General features: G+C 44.3%; 1 protein-coding gene across 1 annotated transcript in view; it reads left to right on the top strand.

The window, feature by feature from the left end:
- The first annotated feature begins 2406 nt into the window (after positions 1-2406).
- Positions 2407-13563, top strand: part of nexmifb (neurite extension and migration factor b) — a 46937-nt gene continuing 35780 nt past the window's right edge. Inside the window, exon 1 of the mRNA XM_058650094.1 lies at positions 2407-3024. The gene's annotated coding sequence lies outside the window, so the exon portion shown is untranslated. The remainder of the gene's footprint in view (positions 3025-13563) is intronic.

Raw genomic sequence — 13563 nt, 5'->3', positions numbered from 1 at the left:
AGACCTGGTGAGCGTCAAAGTCTGAAATTTCAACATTTACATTCTGGTTACAACACTCACTGCCTTTAATTGTACATGGACTTAAATGCCAGAGTTATCTCCTGTTGACTTTTCAGCCTAAAAAACCATATTATAATGTAAAACGTTTTATTACCAAGCCTAATCTGTCGCAATATTTTAACACCGCTTTTCCTTAACATGAACTCCCTTTGAAATCTTGCTTGCTGGGGCAGGGCTTCAAATTATTTCACCTGAAATATATCTGTGTAAAAAAGAGTCTTTCACTCCATTTTCTTCTCATTTATAATATTTCTCACATTCATTTATTCTAACCTGCTTAATCCTCCACATGAGGATGGGGTCACAGGTCGCCAGTCCATCGCAGGGCTGACATACAGAGACCAACACCCATTCACTCCCACATTCACACCTACGGTCAATTTAGAGTGTCCAACTATGTTTTTGGACTGAGGGAGAAAACCCACGTGTACATGGGGAGAACATGCATACTCCACAAATAAAGGCCCTCGCTCAAACCAGACTCTGAACCGGTGACCTTTCTTGCTGTGAGGCAACAATGCTGCCACTACACCACCTTGTGACCCAATATATCACATATTCCACATGTATATGTATATATAGAGACCATAAAGTCATTTTAAATTCTTTGTTTTATGTCCTAATATAACATTACTTCTTGGAAATATTCAGGAAATGAAAAATACTAGTTTTTGCCTTTTTAATCTTTTTTTTTTCTTAAATTACATTATATACCTTCAGTTTATTAGTCTTTCTTTATAATTTGCTTCACCCAGATACACTACATAGTATTTCTATATCTTACTCGTATATGCCTACGTACATTTAATGACTACATCTACTTTCAGATTCATAATGAAAACTTTTCAACAGATGTTCATTCCGGCCTCAGCACTACTTTGTTTATCCAAGCTTATTATTTCACATTACGTTTGCGTTGCAGTTGCAGTGATTACCCTTGTTTGCAGAAAACACATGAAGAAACTCAATAATTATACCAGCATGAGAATGTTCAGCTCTCGTCTGGTTTGCATTTCGTCGTCTACCCTCGGTGCCTAAAGAAAAGCTGTGATCCAGTTTGTCTCCTCTTTAAAAACATCAGTGACGGTGATTGCTGCAACAAAACAATCACCAATAGTAGGACGTCAATCTCCAAAGAAAGCACTCGCAGAACCTTAGATGACCACTCTTCTTTTTCGTTTTGTAAAATTAAAAACAAAAAAGGACAACTGTCACAGGACAGAAACATATTCATGCAAAATGTTATGTACCAGTGCTTAATATGAGCATCATGCCAAGTAATCAATAATCTAATTATTTTAAACTTTGTATTCAATTTCAAGAGCTGCAACACTGACAAAAGACAGAAAAAAATTGATCTATTTTTGTCACCAATTAATCATTTCAATCTTCTTCTTTTTATTTTGAAGCAGGAACACCAACCATTTGTTTCCAGCTCCCGATGATTTGTACGTGATAGTTGTTTTTCATTGTGGCTTGAATCATTGGTCAGATCAGAGAAGCAATTTCCATTTATCACCATGGGCTCAGGGAAAATATATTAGAGGGGAAAACCAACAGTTTCATTTCTAATTTTTTATGCTTAACAAAAAAAAATTACCTCAGAAATTGATTTGTTTGTCCATGCAGACCCTGTCCTCTGATCCACATCTGTTAATGTGCAAACAGTGTGAGGCTTCTCATGGCATAGCTGCACTGCACCTCAAGGAACATTCGGTGACATTACAACATGTATTTTTTTTGTGTGTGTTTTTGTAATGTGACACAATTTTTTTCACAACCTAGGTCATTTCTTTGTTGCACGAGTAAAATGTTACATATACTGTCTAACAATAATGTTTGCAGCGTTATTAACAGTAGCTCATTGGTTATTATTTCCTCTGTATGTGCAAACTTATGGATACAAGTGAAGCTAGATTATGGACAGAAGAAAATAAACCCACAGCATATTACAGCACTTTTTTTAAAAATCTAAATCATACAGGAAGTTTTCATATTGTTCCTTGGCTATTGACATATTTTACATGCATTCAATAAGTGTGTGTGTGAGAGAGAAAGAGAGAGGGGGGGAGAGAGAGAGCGAGAGAGAGAGAGGGAGAGAGCGAGAGAGAGAGATTGTGCATCCAAATATTGCTTTCAGTCCAGTCAGTGTTGTGAGTGGGCCTATCAGCCAGCATAGACATGAGTAGCCTATTCATTATTCATGTCATTGCAGTTGCCCTGTTATGATACAGTCCTATTTGGAGAGGACTACCTGATTTGCTCAGCGCGTCCGTCAGAGCGGTGCGTGGCCCTGCGTCGGCTGGAGCTGTGCGCGCTCATAGGTCGGACCGAGAAGAATCGGAAGGGGGAGCAGGCGAAGTACGCGCTTACGAGACTGCGCGCTGCGAGGAGGGGGGAGAGGTCCAGCTGCAAAAAAAAAAAGAAAATAAAAGAAAAAAGGGAAAAAAGAAAAAGAAAAAACACACCGCTTCAATGGCAACGTCAAGCCGCTCGTAAAAGGTAGACACCAGGCGACGGGGCGCGCCGCCGCCGCCGCGAACCGGGAGTTTGAGAGGCGACGGCCCCTGTTTGTCCTGAGGAGCGGCGACATTAGGACTCACTGGCTGCGCTGTAGCGCCTTTCCTGGAATACGAATTCTTCCCTAATTGAAAATGGAGCGACGGGGGAGAGGAGGAGAGACGCGCTGTCTCCATCACTGAGAGGCGCGTCCACCTGCTATTACTGGAGGAGGAGGAGGAGAAGGCCCGGGCTGCTCCCTCTGCTGCTGCCGCTGCTGCTGCCGCCGCCGCCGCTGCTGCTGCTGGTAGTAGCGGGGAGGGAGGGTGGTGGGGGGGGGAACATGCAGGGCAAGTGCTCGCATTTTGGGGCAAAGACGCATCTGTGAGCCTGTCCACAGCAGCGGAGAAGGATCCCATTGCGACGTGGGGGGAGAAACGCAGCTTGGGCGCATACGCTGTGGAGGTAGGCATGCAGTGAAAGCGTTATTATGCTGCCATTCAGCGTTAGAAGATGGAGCTATGTTCGGTCTAGTCTCTGTGCACAGGACAGCCTGCTCTCTTCACACTCTGATTTACGTGCCCGCTTCCCCCTGATTTGATGTGATTTTATTCAAAGGGCTGGACAAACGCACCAAGCATGCGGTGTAGTGGCAGCTCTGCCTCCGCGGGACAGCTGTCGTAGCCCACATTCACTCGTCTCTGCTCCATCGATCACCCATTCCCTGCGAAAAATGCCCGCACTTATTTAACGCACGGGCTCTGACCCGCTCGCTTAAATGTCGGAAACACAACACCTATACAGATGCCACGTGTGGTTGTTGGTTCCGGAGCCGAGTTTAGTTTCCCAGCGCTTGCATGTTGTGTGTGTGTGTGTGTGTGTGTTTTGAAGATGCACAGTGGTCTGTGGACTTCATTTTGAGTCAACGTTTTGCATCCCGAGCAGAGCTGGTCCCGAAATGAATAAGAAATGGGGGGTGGGGGGTGGGGGATCATCTTTGGTCAATGCATGATTCATGAATGGGCTCTTGAAATCCAGTGGGACAAGACATCATCTTACAGCCATAGACGCATCCACGGTGATAAATGATTCATAAACGGTTTAAGAGGCACACATTCTCAAAATTGGCCTAAACATGACGACGGTGGGGCACGCACAGGTGCAGCAAGGCGTGCGTGGATGTGAATGCCTGCACTGTGGGGTCACTGGATCAGTGGCAGCCTGTGTCTGATGTCTCCTCCTGACACATGTTTACTGGATGTCCCAGTCAGACACACTGCGAGCCAGACGAGCCCTGTGGAAAATAATGAGCGGCAGCCCATAATAACAGCCTCTGTGCTTTTGTGGAGGTGTTACAATCGGTTGTTGTTAACTTTGTTTTAAATAGGATTTTAATTGCATTAAATTTTAACAAGCTAGGAATTTGCCAGGCTGATGTTTATTGGAATACGTCTCACGGTGGGATTTTCAGATAAGAACGTGGTGCATTTTTATTGCTGCAGTTAATGATCCGCACAGCACACAGTTATTGACCTGACATGACTTGGTTTCATTGATGCTTGGAAGCGTTTCCAGCCTATTTTGATTCCATGTTTTTCTGTTTCGTTTACTTTCCACCCCGCTCTATAGCGGCTCGTTGGAGAATTGGCTTGGAATGTGAAAGGTTTCTCAGACCTGATCAAGGGGCAGTTACAGTTGACGCCTGTTGCTGCCCCTCTCCCAGTATAATGTGAGGACAGCAGTGGAAACCAGATGGAAGGCCGTGCATTGATTGAGTCAAAGAGAGCCTATAAGGGGGCCAAATTGAGTTGACACGTTGCTGTGGGTGTCATTATCATGTGTGACGGCACAGTGTGCCATTAGGCCCGAGGCTACATGACGTGTGGAGGGTGTGAGGGCCTCCATCCTCAGGCCGCCTGGCCTTGTTTGAAGATCGCAGATGCGGAAACTAACAGGAGTTATCGCATCAAACAGAGCCTTCATTCTGGGATGTGCCACCAGGCTGTCTACGGAGGATTGTCTTTGCAGCGTTTGCCATTCACGCCTCTTCCTGATCAGTCTCAGTGCTCTGTCTAAAGTGTCATTGTATGTTTTAGTTTAAATTGGGTGAGAAATTGAGCTCAGTGATACATTTCCCTTCAGCTCGGCGGCTGTGTTCCAACATAGCGAGGACAGCGCTGGCAGGTTCTCTGAAAATGTGTTTAAAATGCTATCTGAGCATTATGTTGCAGCAATAAAACCAGCAGCTTGTGTACATACTCTCTTATCTTCCCCTGCCCATGTGTACACTGTGGCTTCTCCTCTGCTTCAGCCTTAGGCACATGAGCCTCTACTACCACATCTATTGAATGAGAGAGAGAGAGAGAGAGTCTCAATTATACAGAATGAACTGGTCCTCATCAATCATGCCTCTTCTTACCCGTGGACGTTTTGTAAGGACTAATGTTTTACACATAAAGCAGAATTAAGATGAGAAGCAACTATCAGGACACAACACTGCTGTATCACAAACATTTAAGGTGTGTAATTGATTGTTTTTTTTTTTTTTGGGGGGGGGGGGGATTTTTCAACTCAAAAAATGTCTGAATACAGGCAAGAACATCTTGTGAAGCACACAGAAAGGCCTTTTCCCTGCCTACATGGAGCCGTGCTGTGTTTTATGTCTGGAGCGCTGCAGCTTTCTTTGCACATTGTATTGCTACAGTATGGGAGCACCTTGGCTCCGTCGCAGTCTATGTAGAAACACGCTGAGCCCATCAGGAGCGACTATACAGTATGTTTAAGCACACTGGGTTTGTGCGAGGCCACCGTGTGCAGAGGCCTGCTGTGTCGACCCCAGCCCTGCGTTTGAGCTGTGACATGCTGGATGTGGCCCAGCAGAGGCGGTCTTTTTCTGTGCTACTGCTGCTGCTGCTGCTGCTGCTGCCGCCGAGGTCTGTAATTAAAGGCAGAGGTAAGACCAGGGGAGAAGACTGGGCTCTGATTGCTTTTCATGGCCGTGAGGAGAGAGCTGCAGCGTGTCCTGAGGGACCGAGCCGCTGCTGAGCTCTTTGCTGTCTGTTCTGCCCCCCCAGACGGGAGCTGTTCCAGGAAGACACACACATTTGTACTCGTACGCTACTGCATACTCAGACACATCCTGCTGCTTGCACTCTGACACACACACAGACACACAATGGCTGAGAGATGCAAAAAAAGAAAAATTCAACTGTAGCTAACAGGCAAACTGTGCTAATCTACTTTAAGGATTGCCCTGTTTTAGGGAATATGTGTCAGTATGAGAGTGTGAGAGGCAAACTGTAACCGTGCAGTCATGTAATGCATTAAAAAAGACATTAAGGTTCCCTCTCCCTGGATAGGCTGCTGGTCGACATTGACAGAGCGGTTGATGTGTGATTGGGCTGAGTATAGATGTGAGCAGAGGCTGCCTGTGGTTGTCTTGGACCGGTGCTTTGCAGGGGGAGCTGTGCCATCCCCCCTCACACTCTCTCTCTCTCTCTCACTCCCTCCCTCCCTCGCTCCCCCAGCAGCAGCCAAAAGGATGAGGGCTGCTCTGCACTCTGAGGGCCTGGCAAACATGGACATACTCACATATAGGAGCTGGGTGGGCCCCAGCATTTTTTTGGGTGAGGAAAAAAAAAAATGCTCTCAGTGCTGTGGTCTCCTCTGTCTGTGGATTCATTCATGGCAGCTGACTGGTTAAAGTACACTGAGACTTTAAACCATCACAAGTCCTATCAGAGGGAGAATTCCATGGGAGGCAGAAACAAGAGGGCTTTGAGGACGGGAGGGTTTTCAGAAAAAGAGAACAAGAGAAAGGAAAACAGTTGGATGCTATTTGAATGCCAGGTTTAGTCATGTTTTGTTTTTTTTCTACTTTCCTTTTTTTTTTGCAGCGTGTTCATGAGTTAGTTCTGCCAGGATGATTAAAGTAATGCATCACAATTTCTGCCATTAACAAATGAAAGTCCAATTAAACTGGGGTCTATTAAACCACTTTCCACATTGCCTACTTGATCTCAATATGTAGGCTGGTGGCCACTGGGACCGGGAGCACGCGGGCCTGACGTTCATAGCTCATTTCCTGCTACCACATCAGACCCTTATATTGCAGATGGATAGATAATGTGAAATTTCCCCTGTTCTGATCACCCTCTCGCGGGTCTCCTTCTATTTCGACTCGTGGGACTCTTGAAACAGATAGTGAGATGTGATGCTGGGAAATTTGAGAAGGAGCCGAAAGAGGTGGGGATTTAATGCGGTGGACACAGGTGCACTGACGTGAATGGTGTGAAAGCAGCATATTCACAACATGACTCGGGAGGCAGGAAGCTATATGACGGGGCTGGATTTTAATTGGTTTCACACAGTGTGCTCCCATGTATTGTTCCTTTTGTAATGGCACACACAGTGGCAATAACAGCTCTGATTTTTGTTATATAATAACACTAATAGATTCATTGCCCCTTGTCTAATTTGAACATTTTCCCTTTTTATTCTTCCTATCCATGCCACAGATGCATGTTACATTGGACATGTGTACTGTCAGGGTGCTGAACACTGCAGTAATAAGCTGCCTTCATTAGCCTTATCTTTGATTTGGTGGAAGGTAAAGGGGGGGGAGGGATGGAAAAAAAAAGGGGGTTGATGATGAGAGAGGGAGAAAAACGTAGGTTAGGTTGTGCTGTGAGAAAGGAAATATCAGAGGATCTACCGAGAAGAGGAGGGTTGGTTATGGTGGGAAGATTAGAGGAAGGGTTGGAGGGACGGAGAGGGAGAGGGGACTGAAAAAAAGAAAGCGAGAGAGACATTGTTACTATTGGTGGTGGGGGGTTTCAGGGTGCGTCTTCGCAGCACAGCCAGCTGGAACAAACAAACGGTCGTGAGACAGACAGAGTTGTTTCTAATAGGGGAGAAGCTTGCTGTGCCCTGGATGTTTCCCTGCACCTTTCATTTTCTAAATGCTGTTTTGTCTGTTCGCCACTTAACAAGCCACCAGTGCCTCAGAAAGGAGCCTTGCTTTATTTGCTGCTGTACATAATTACCAGCCATTCAAGACAGGCTTGTTTGCCACTCTAAATGATGTTGGGAATTTATATACAAATAAGGGACAGGCAATGTTTTGCTGTAAATCCTTCCACAGCACACACGAGTCGAAGGTTTCAGATTCATTGCCAGTGTTTGGTCCGAGATTTGTCGTAATTCATTTCAGTTTAATTGTGCTTGTGGAGACTGCGTCATTTGTGCTCTAATCTAACATTAGTGATAATTCAATTGAAAAGCTCTTTTATCATATGTTGCAGTTGATGCAGAATGACAAAAGCCTGTTGAGCAGATGCAGTAGTTTTCCTGTCAGATACAGTGAGCAGACAAATAGCACTTTACTTTCTATTTACCACAGCATGCCACGGGCAAAACATAATCCATGCATGACACATCTAAGCTCAAGTCAAATGAGAAATGTTTTTGAATATCTTAACACAGGGAATGTGAATTGAATTGCATACATGAATTTCAAGCTGGATTTGACCCTGATCTGTTGCATGATGTTGCTGATGATACAACAGCATGACTGCTATTCTACTACGGTTAATAATTATAATCATTCACAGTTAGTGGTCCTTGTCACAGGAGTGGGGCACAATGGAAATAATAATTAGGACTTTCTCATTTCAGATGCAATGCAGTAGAGTGCATCGAGTGTGTTCCGCGGATCTTTGACTTCTAGGATGTACAGCTGTGTGTATACTTGCTTGTTTCCCTGTGTGTGGCAGCGTCAGCGCGCCACAGAAATCATTTCTGCTCGCTGTTGGGCTTCTTCAGCTTTGGTACTGCTGTTTTTTTTTTTTTGTTGTTTTTTTTTCCCCCTCACACAAACACAACACACTCCCCTCCACACACACACCACACCACACATTTACATCATGACAGTGACCCAGTCTTTGCTGTCATAAACAAGTAGTTAATTGTAGCATAAAGAGACACAAAAGGGCCAGGCTTTAGTTTTTGTCTGGGCTCGTTCCTGACAGCAACACTTCCACTGACTTACTGAAGCTCTGTCACGCACGAATAGACATGTTTTAACATCCTCGTCTCTCAGGTCAAACCTATTTCCCCAAGTCATCATTCAACGACACTGAAGCCCACATACAGTATGTCATAGTTGAGCCAGTAAAACACTTCCCAGTTGGAGACATATGCACCCCACGTAGTCTCCAAAGGAGCTAATTCATCACAAAGTGACACTGAGCCACAAACCCTCCTTTATAACACCGGGTACAGTTTACTGCTGCAATTCAGTATCTGGATCTGCTGAATAGTTTCCAGTAATGCCCGAGTTTATTTAGAGTAATGAGCTCTTTTTTGATAAATGTACCTCAGTTGGCAGTATTGATGCCCTGAAAACAAACACAAACAAGCTATTGTGAAATGATCAGAAAGGTTATCACAATAAAACATTTCAGTCAATATTGATAATTACGGCCATCATAGTAAATGTCAGATAACTAAAGATAGTTTGTTTTTTTGTCCCTGGGTGAACTTTGAAGAAACCAATTAATTGTGGGTTTTTAACTTCTTTATAAATAGAACACAACTGAAGAAACATTTCACAAAATCAGAGGTAAAACAACAAAAGCAATTACCAAATGTATTATTTCTCAAAGTGCATTAACACAATAGCGATATACAGTACACTGAGCTTGTGTTATATTGCTATTGAAAAACTGCGATTATGATTGTTATTGAATTATTGGCCAGCACTAAACCATCCAAAGCTGTGACGGGTAATATGATCAGGTCTGGGTATTGAATCTTTTTGACCTCTCTTAATTATGTGAGAACTGACTGAGTGTCTTTGTCATGTTAAAGGAATACTTTGTATTACTAGAATAGGGGTAGTATTTTTGAAAAAATTGTGCTTCCCAATATCTTCATTCTTTTTTTTTGTTAAGTGTCCACCAGTGGCATGAAACTGCAACGCTAATTCAGCACTTTTTTTTCATATCGTATTTGTGTCGCGTGTTCTGACATTTTTCATTTATCAGTAGAGACGGTAAATAACAGATTAATTAATAATAACACATTTCTTTGGTTTCACAATAACCTGCCGTCAAACCTCTGATGAGAGATCAAACGATAGCCAGCCTTAAAGCCGTCACGACACTTAGTAGCTTCCACGTGTTTACATGTGATGATGACTCGTCATCATGCTGCGTCACCGCTGCAGTGGCACCATTTCTTACTCTAAACGTCAGTCAATATGACGAATGCTGTCTAAATTTGTGATGTGGATGCTGTATTATATTAAATGTATAGTGTCAGTGGCCACACGGTTGGTGTAGTGGTTTGCAGCAAGAAGACCTGTGTTTGTGACCCAGTCAGGACAAGGGCCTTCCTGCATGGAGTTTGCATGTTCTTGCTGTGTGTGTGTGTGTGGGTTTTCTCCAGGTTCTCTGGTTTCCTCCCACAGTCCAAAAACATGTAGATCTGGGGATTAGGCAAATTGGACATTCTAAATTGACCATGAGGGTGAATCGTTGTTTGTCTGTCTCATGTGGCCCTGTGATGGACTGGCGACCTGTCCAGGTTGTACCCCGCCTTTTGCCCTATGTCAGCTGGGATTGGCACCAGCGACCCTCATGTGGAGGATAAAGCATTAGAAGATGGATGGTATATTGTCAATTACAGCAGAACTTTCAGTTTTATAGGCATTCACATTTCCCTTGCATTACACTCGATTAAGAAACAGGTTGCTATTTAGGCCAAGTAATCATACCTGTTTAGAATTAGGGTTGAGCCACACTTGCCACGCTCTGCATTTCTGTATGCTAGTATAAAGCCCACGGTTCCGTTTGTACTTTTGTAGTTCCGTTCAAACGAGGCTAACGTATATTTGATATTTTAAGGATAGCGAATCTCTGATAGCGGAACTCTGCGCACATGCAGGTGCGGAATATGACCCAGGCCTTAAAAGTAACCGTCCTCCACACTATGTGATACCAGTGTACCAGTGGCGATTGCTTTAAGACAGCACAGGAAGCTCAGCTTCCTCTGGGATGCTGTCAAATATGTACTGTCTATGTACTGTTATATTTCAATAGTAAATGTGCGCTAGAATGCGATTAGTGGAAGGGTTGGAGGGATGATGGATTGTCTTACATTACGTAACATCACTTTCAAGGATGACAGTGGACGTGGGGTTTGGGTTCTACGTGATGATTGGAGGAACGGTCTGAAAAGTGGAGTCTGTAGACACATAGCCGGTCGTGGTCTGTGTTATTTGCTCAGCAAATTATCCCATTTTCATTTGTACATATACGCTGTAAATAAAAATAGTATTATAGCATTTCAGTTTGACATAATGATGGCATAATTATGGCTTATTCCTTGTTCTAGTTGTTCGTTTGCTGAATGTATGTATAAATAACTGGGCCCTGTTTCAAAGACCAGCAGCAGCCACTGCGTACTCCTCATCTGTAGTGTCCAGTGATCTCGCTGCCAGTGTAAACATGCCCTCTGCCATTTTCATAACTTTTTTGGAACAGCAGTGCTTCTGTCACTGTGGGCTAAATAGTTGAGGAGCATCACAACACCAGGTATTTTTCCTTTTATATTCAAATGAGGACGTGTATAACCTGCTCCTTTGAGATCTGTGTATACTGTATGCTTATGTATGAGTGGGCCTTTTTGCCTTTTGTGTTCTCTATTTGGGATTTTACTTGTGGTTTATTTATTTATGCAGGTAATCCCACTGAGAGAAACCCCTTGTCAGGGGAGAGCTAGTGTACAGTCTGCATGCATACTTTATGCCTATATGATCTAATAGGTTTTAAAACCCGCTATCAAAGATGTATGCTGCTGCCGTGTTTTTGCTACAGTGATGAGGCCTCTTGAGATGTGTGGTACGGTATCTATGTGCACAGTGTATGTGTTACAGTCTCTGTGTGTGCTTGTACATATGAATGATCTGTTTTCGGGGGCAGCCGGTGCACAGAGAGGCCCTCGGAGCTGACCGCTAATCCCGTGGTACACTTAGTCCACCTGGAGTTACTGACCTGAGAGAGAATTTGCAATAACAAACACGCCCGCCTGTCTCTCCCTCTCTTATACTCACTTACAAATCTGCCCGCAACTGCAGAGACTCCACAGTGAGCGCAGTGACAGTCTGCCAAGCAGTGGGACATATGAGTGTCTATGTACGCATGTGCACATGCTTATTTGGCTCCCAGAGCTTCTCTGTGGGCACAAGAGCTTGTTCTTGTGTACGTTCGAGTCGGCCCCGCTTTCATACAATAACGCGATTATATTTCATCTTGCGCTGCACAGAAATGATAAAGAGTGGAACGCGGTTATTTGTTGGGATATCTGCCATGTGCCTGCAAGGAGCAACATATTCGGAAGACAAAGGCACCATTGTTGAGAAAAGAGTAAAAAAAAAAAAAGAAAGAAGAATTTGCAGCAATTTACACTTTGACTCCATCTCTGGAGGCTTTAGGAAATGTTAATTTAAGTTCCCATTATGAAATGTATTTAAGTCAGGCTAAAAATTAATTCCATTATTCTAGGAGGCAGCTGGGACTTCTGCATCCGTCGAGACGATTTGCTGCTCCCTCCTGAGACTTGTGGGTTTTCCCATCACTTTTAAAATCAATTACCTTTCTACCTCCCTCGCCTCTCCAGCGCTCTCTAAGTACTCTCCTCATATTCTTCATTAGAAAACCCACCACTTCACCTATAGCTCACTATGAACACCTCGACTGGAACACTGTGTGTTTTAAGTGTTCATGGCACATTTGAGTGCTGAGCTCTGATTTATTATGTCTTACACTGTGCTGTATAGCTGTGGGCTTTTCACAGATTGTGCTCAGCCAACTTTTTTCGCAGTATCTAGACGATGTCACTGCCTCAGATATAAATAGGAACACAATCTGTGGTTGGGTAAGACCTGTTAGCCCTATGTGACACTAAAGCCACAACAAAGACTCTGCTGTACTGCTGCCGAGGAGCGGCTGCAGCCCTTGGGAGAGATCATGTTATTCTCCCCTGTGCACCATCTCACAAACATCTCACCACACTAACTGAGGGGAATAAGCATGGATGGGCTTGACGGCTGCTTCCTATTTTAGTCATCGGCAGGTAGGCGGATGAGTTGAACTGCGGAGGATCTCTGTGCAGCGAAGTCTTCGTCTAATTAGTTTGTCTAATTATGTCTTTGTGCTGGAAATTTCTCAAATTAGTGGTATCGTGCAGAATGTGAGCATGCTCATTATGGTTGTCATGAGAATTGTTGCAGTGGTTGGAGAGGAGAAGAGAAAGGGAGAAAACGAGTGTCATTGCCGACCATAAGCTCTCCACGGTCCAAAATTCTTTTATCAAATAGACAGAACTTGAAATGGCAGATGCGGTGCCCGTTTTTTTTTGTCGCAGGAATTCACAGGAGAAAAAAGCCACTTTGGCGTGTGAAACACTTCAACCCCCCCCCATCCCCCCCTCGCTCTTTCTCACTACACAGGGGGGTGCACCTATTTGTGGCAAACCACAAAAAGGTGCCCTTTGATTTTCCCCTCCTTGTGTGCAAGGTGCATAAGTGTCACAGTATCAGTCCATGTTTCACATGTAGACACCTTTTGATTTTCCCTCATTGTGAGGTGCCACAGTATCACAGTATCGCAGCATCGCAGCATCGCAGCATCGCAGCGTCCCGCCATGACTTGGAGCTGGACACGCAAGTTTCCTGCCAGAAACCAAACCTTTTCCCTCTCCTCCTTCCTTATCATCCCAATCTCCTTCCTTGTTTCTTCCCTATCATCCTAATTTCTTTCTCTTCCTCTTTATCCCAGTCTCCCTTTCCTTCTATCTCACCCCCTTTCCCTCCCCCACTCCTGGGCCCACAGTAATTGGTATTCCGAGTGGCAGCTGGGATCCATACAAACACAGCAGACAGAGGGAGAGAGCGAGCAAAGCAGTGTGTGTGTCTGAGAGTGTGTATGAGAGAGAGAGGGA

Source organism: Solea solea, chromosome 14, assembly GCF_958295425.1.
Source record: "Solea solea chromosome 14, fSolSol10.1, whole genome shotgun sequence".
Taxonomy (NCBI): Eukaryota; Metazoa; Chordata; class Actinopteri; order Pleuronectiformes; family Soleidae; genus Solea; species Solea solea.
Note: the sequence above shows the minus strand (reverse complement) of the source record. Positions and strands in the feature narration are given on the sequence as shown.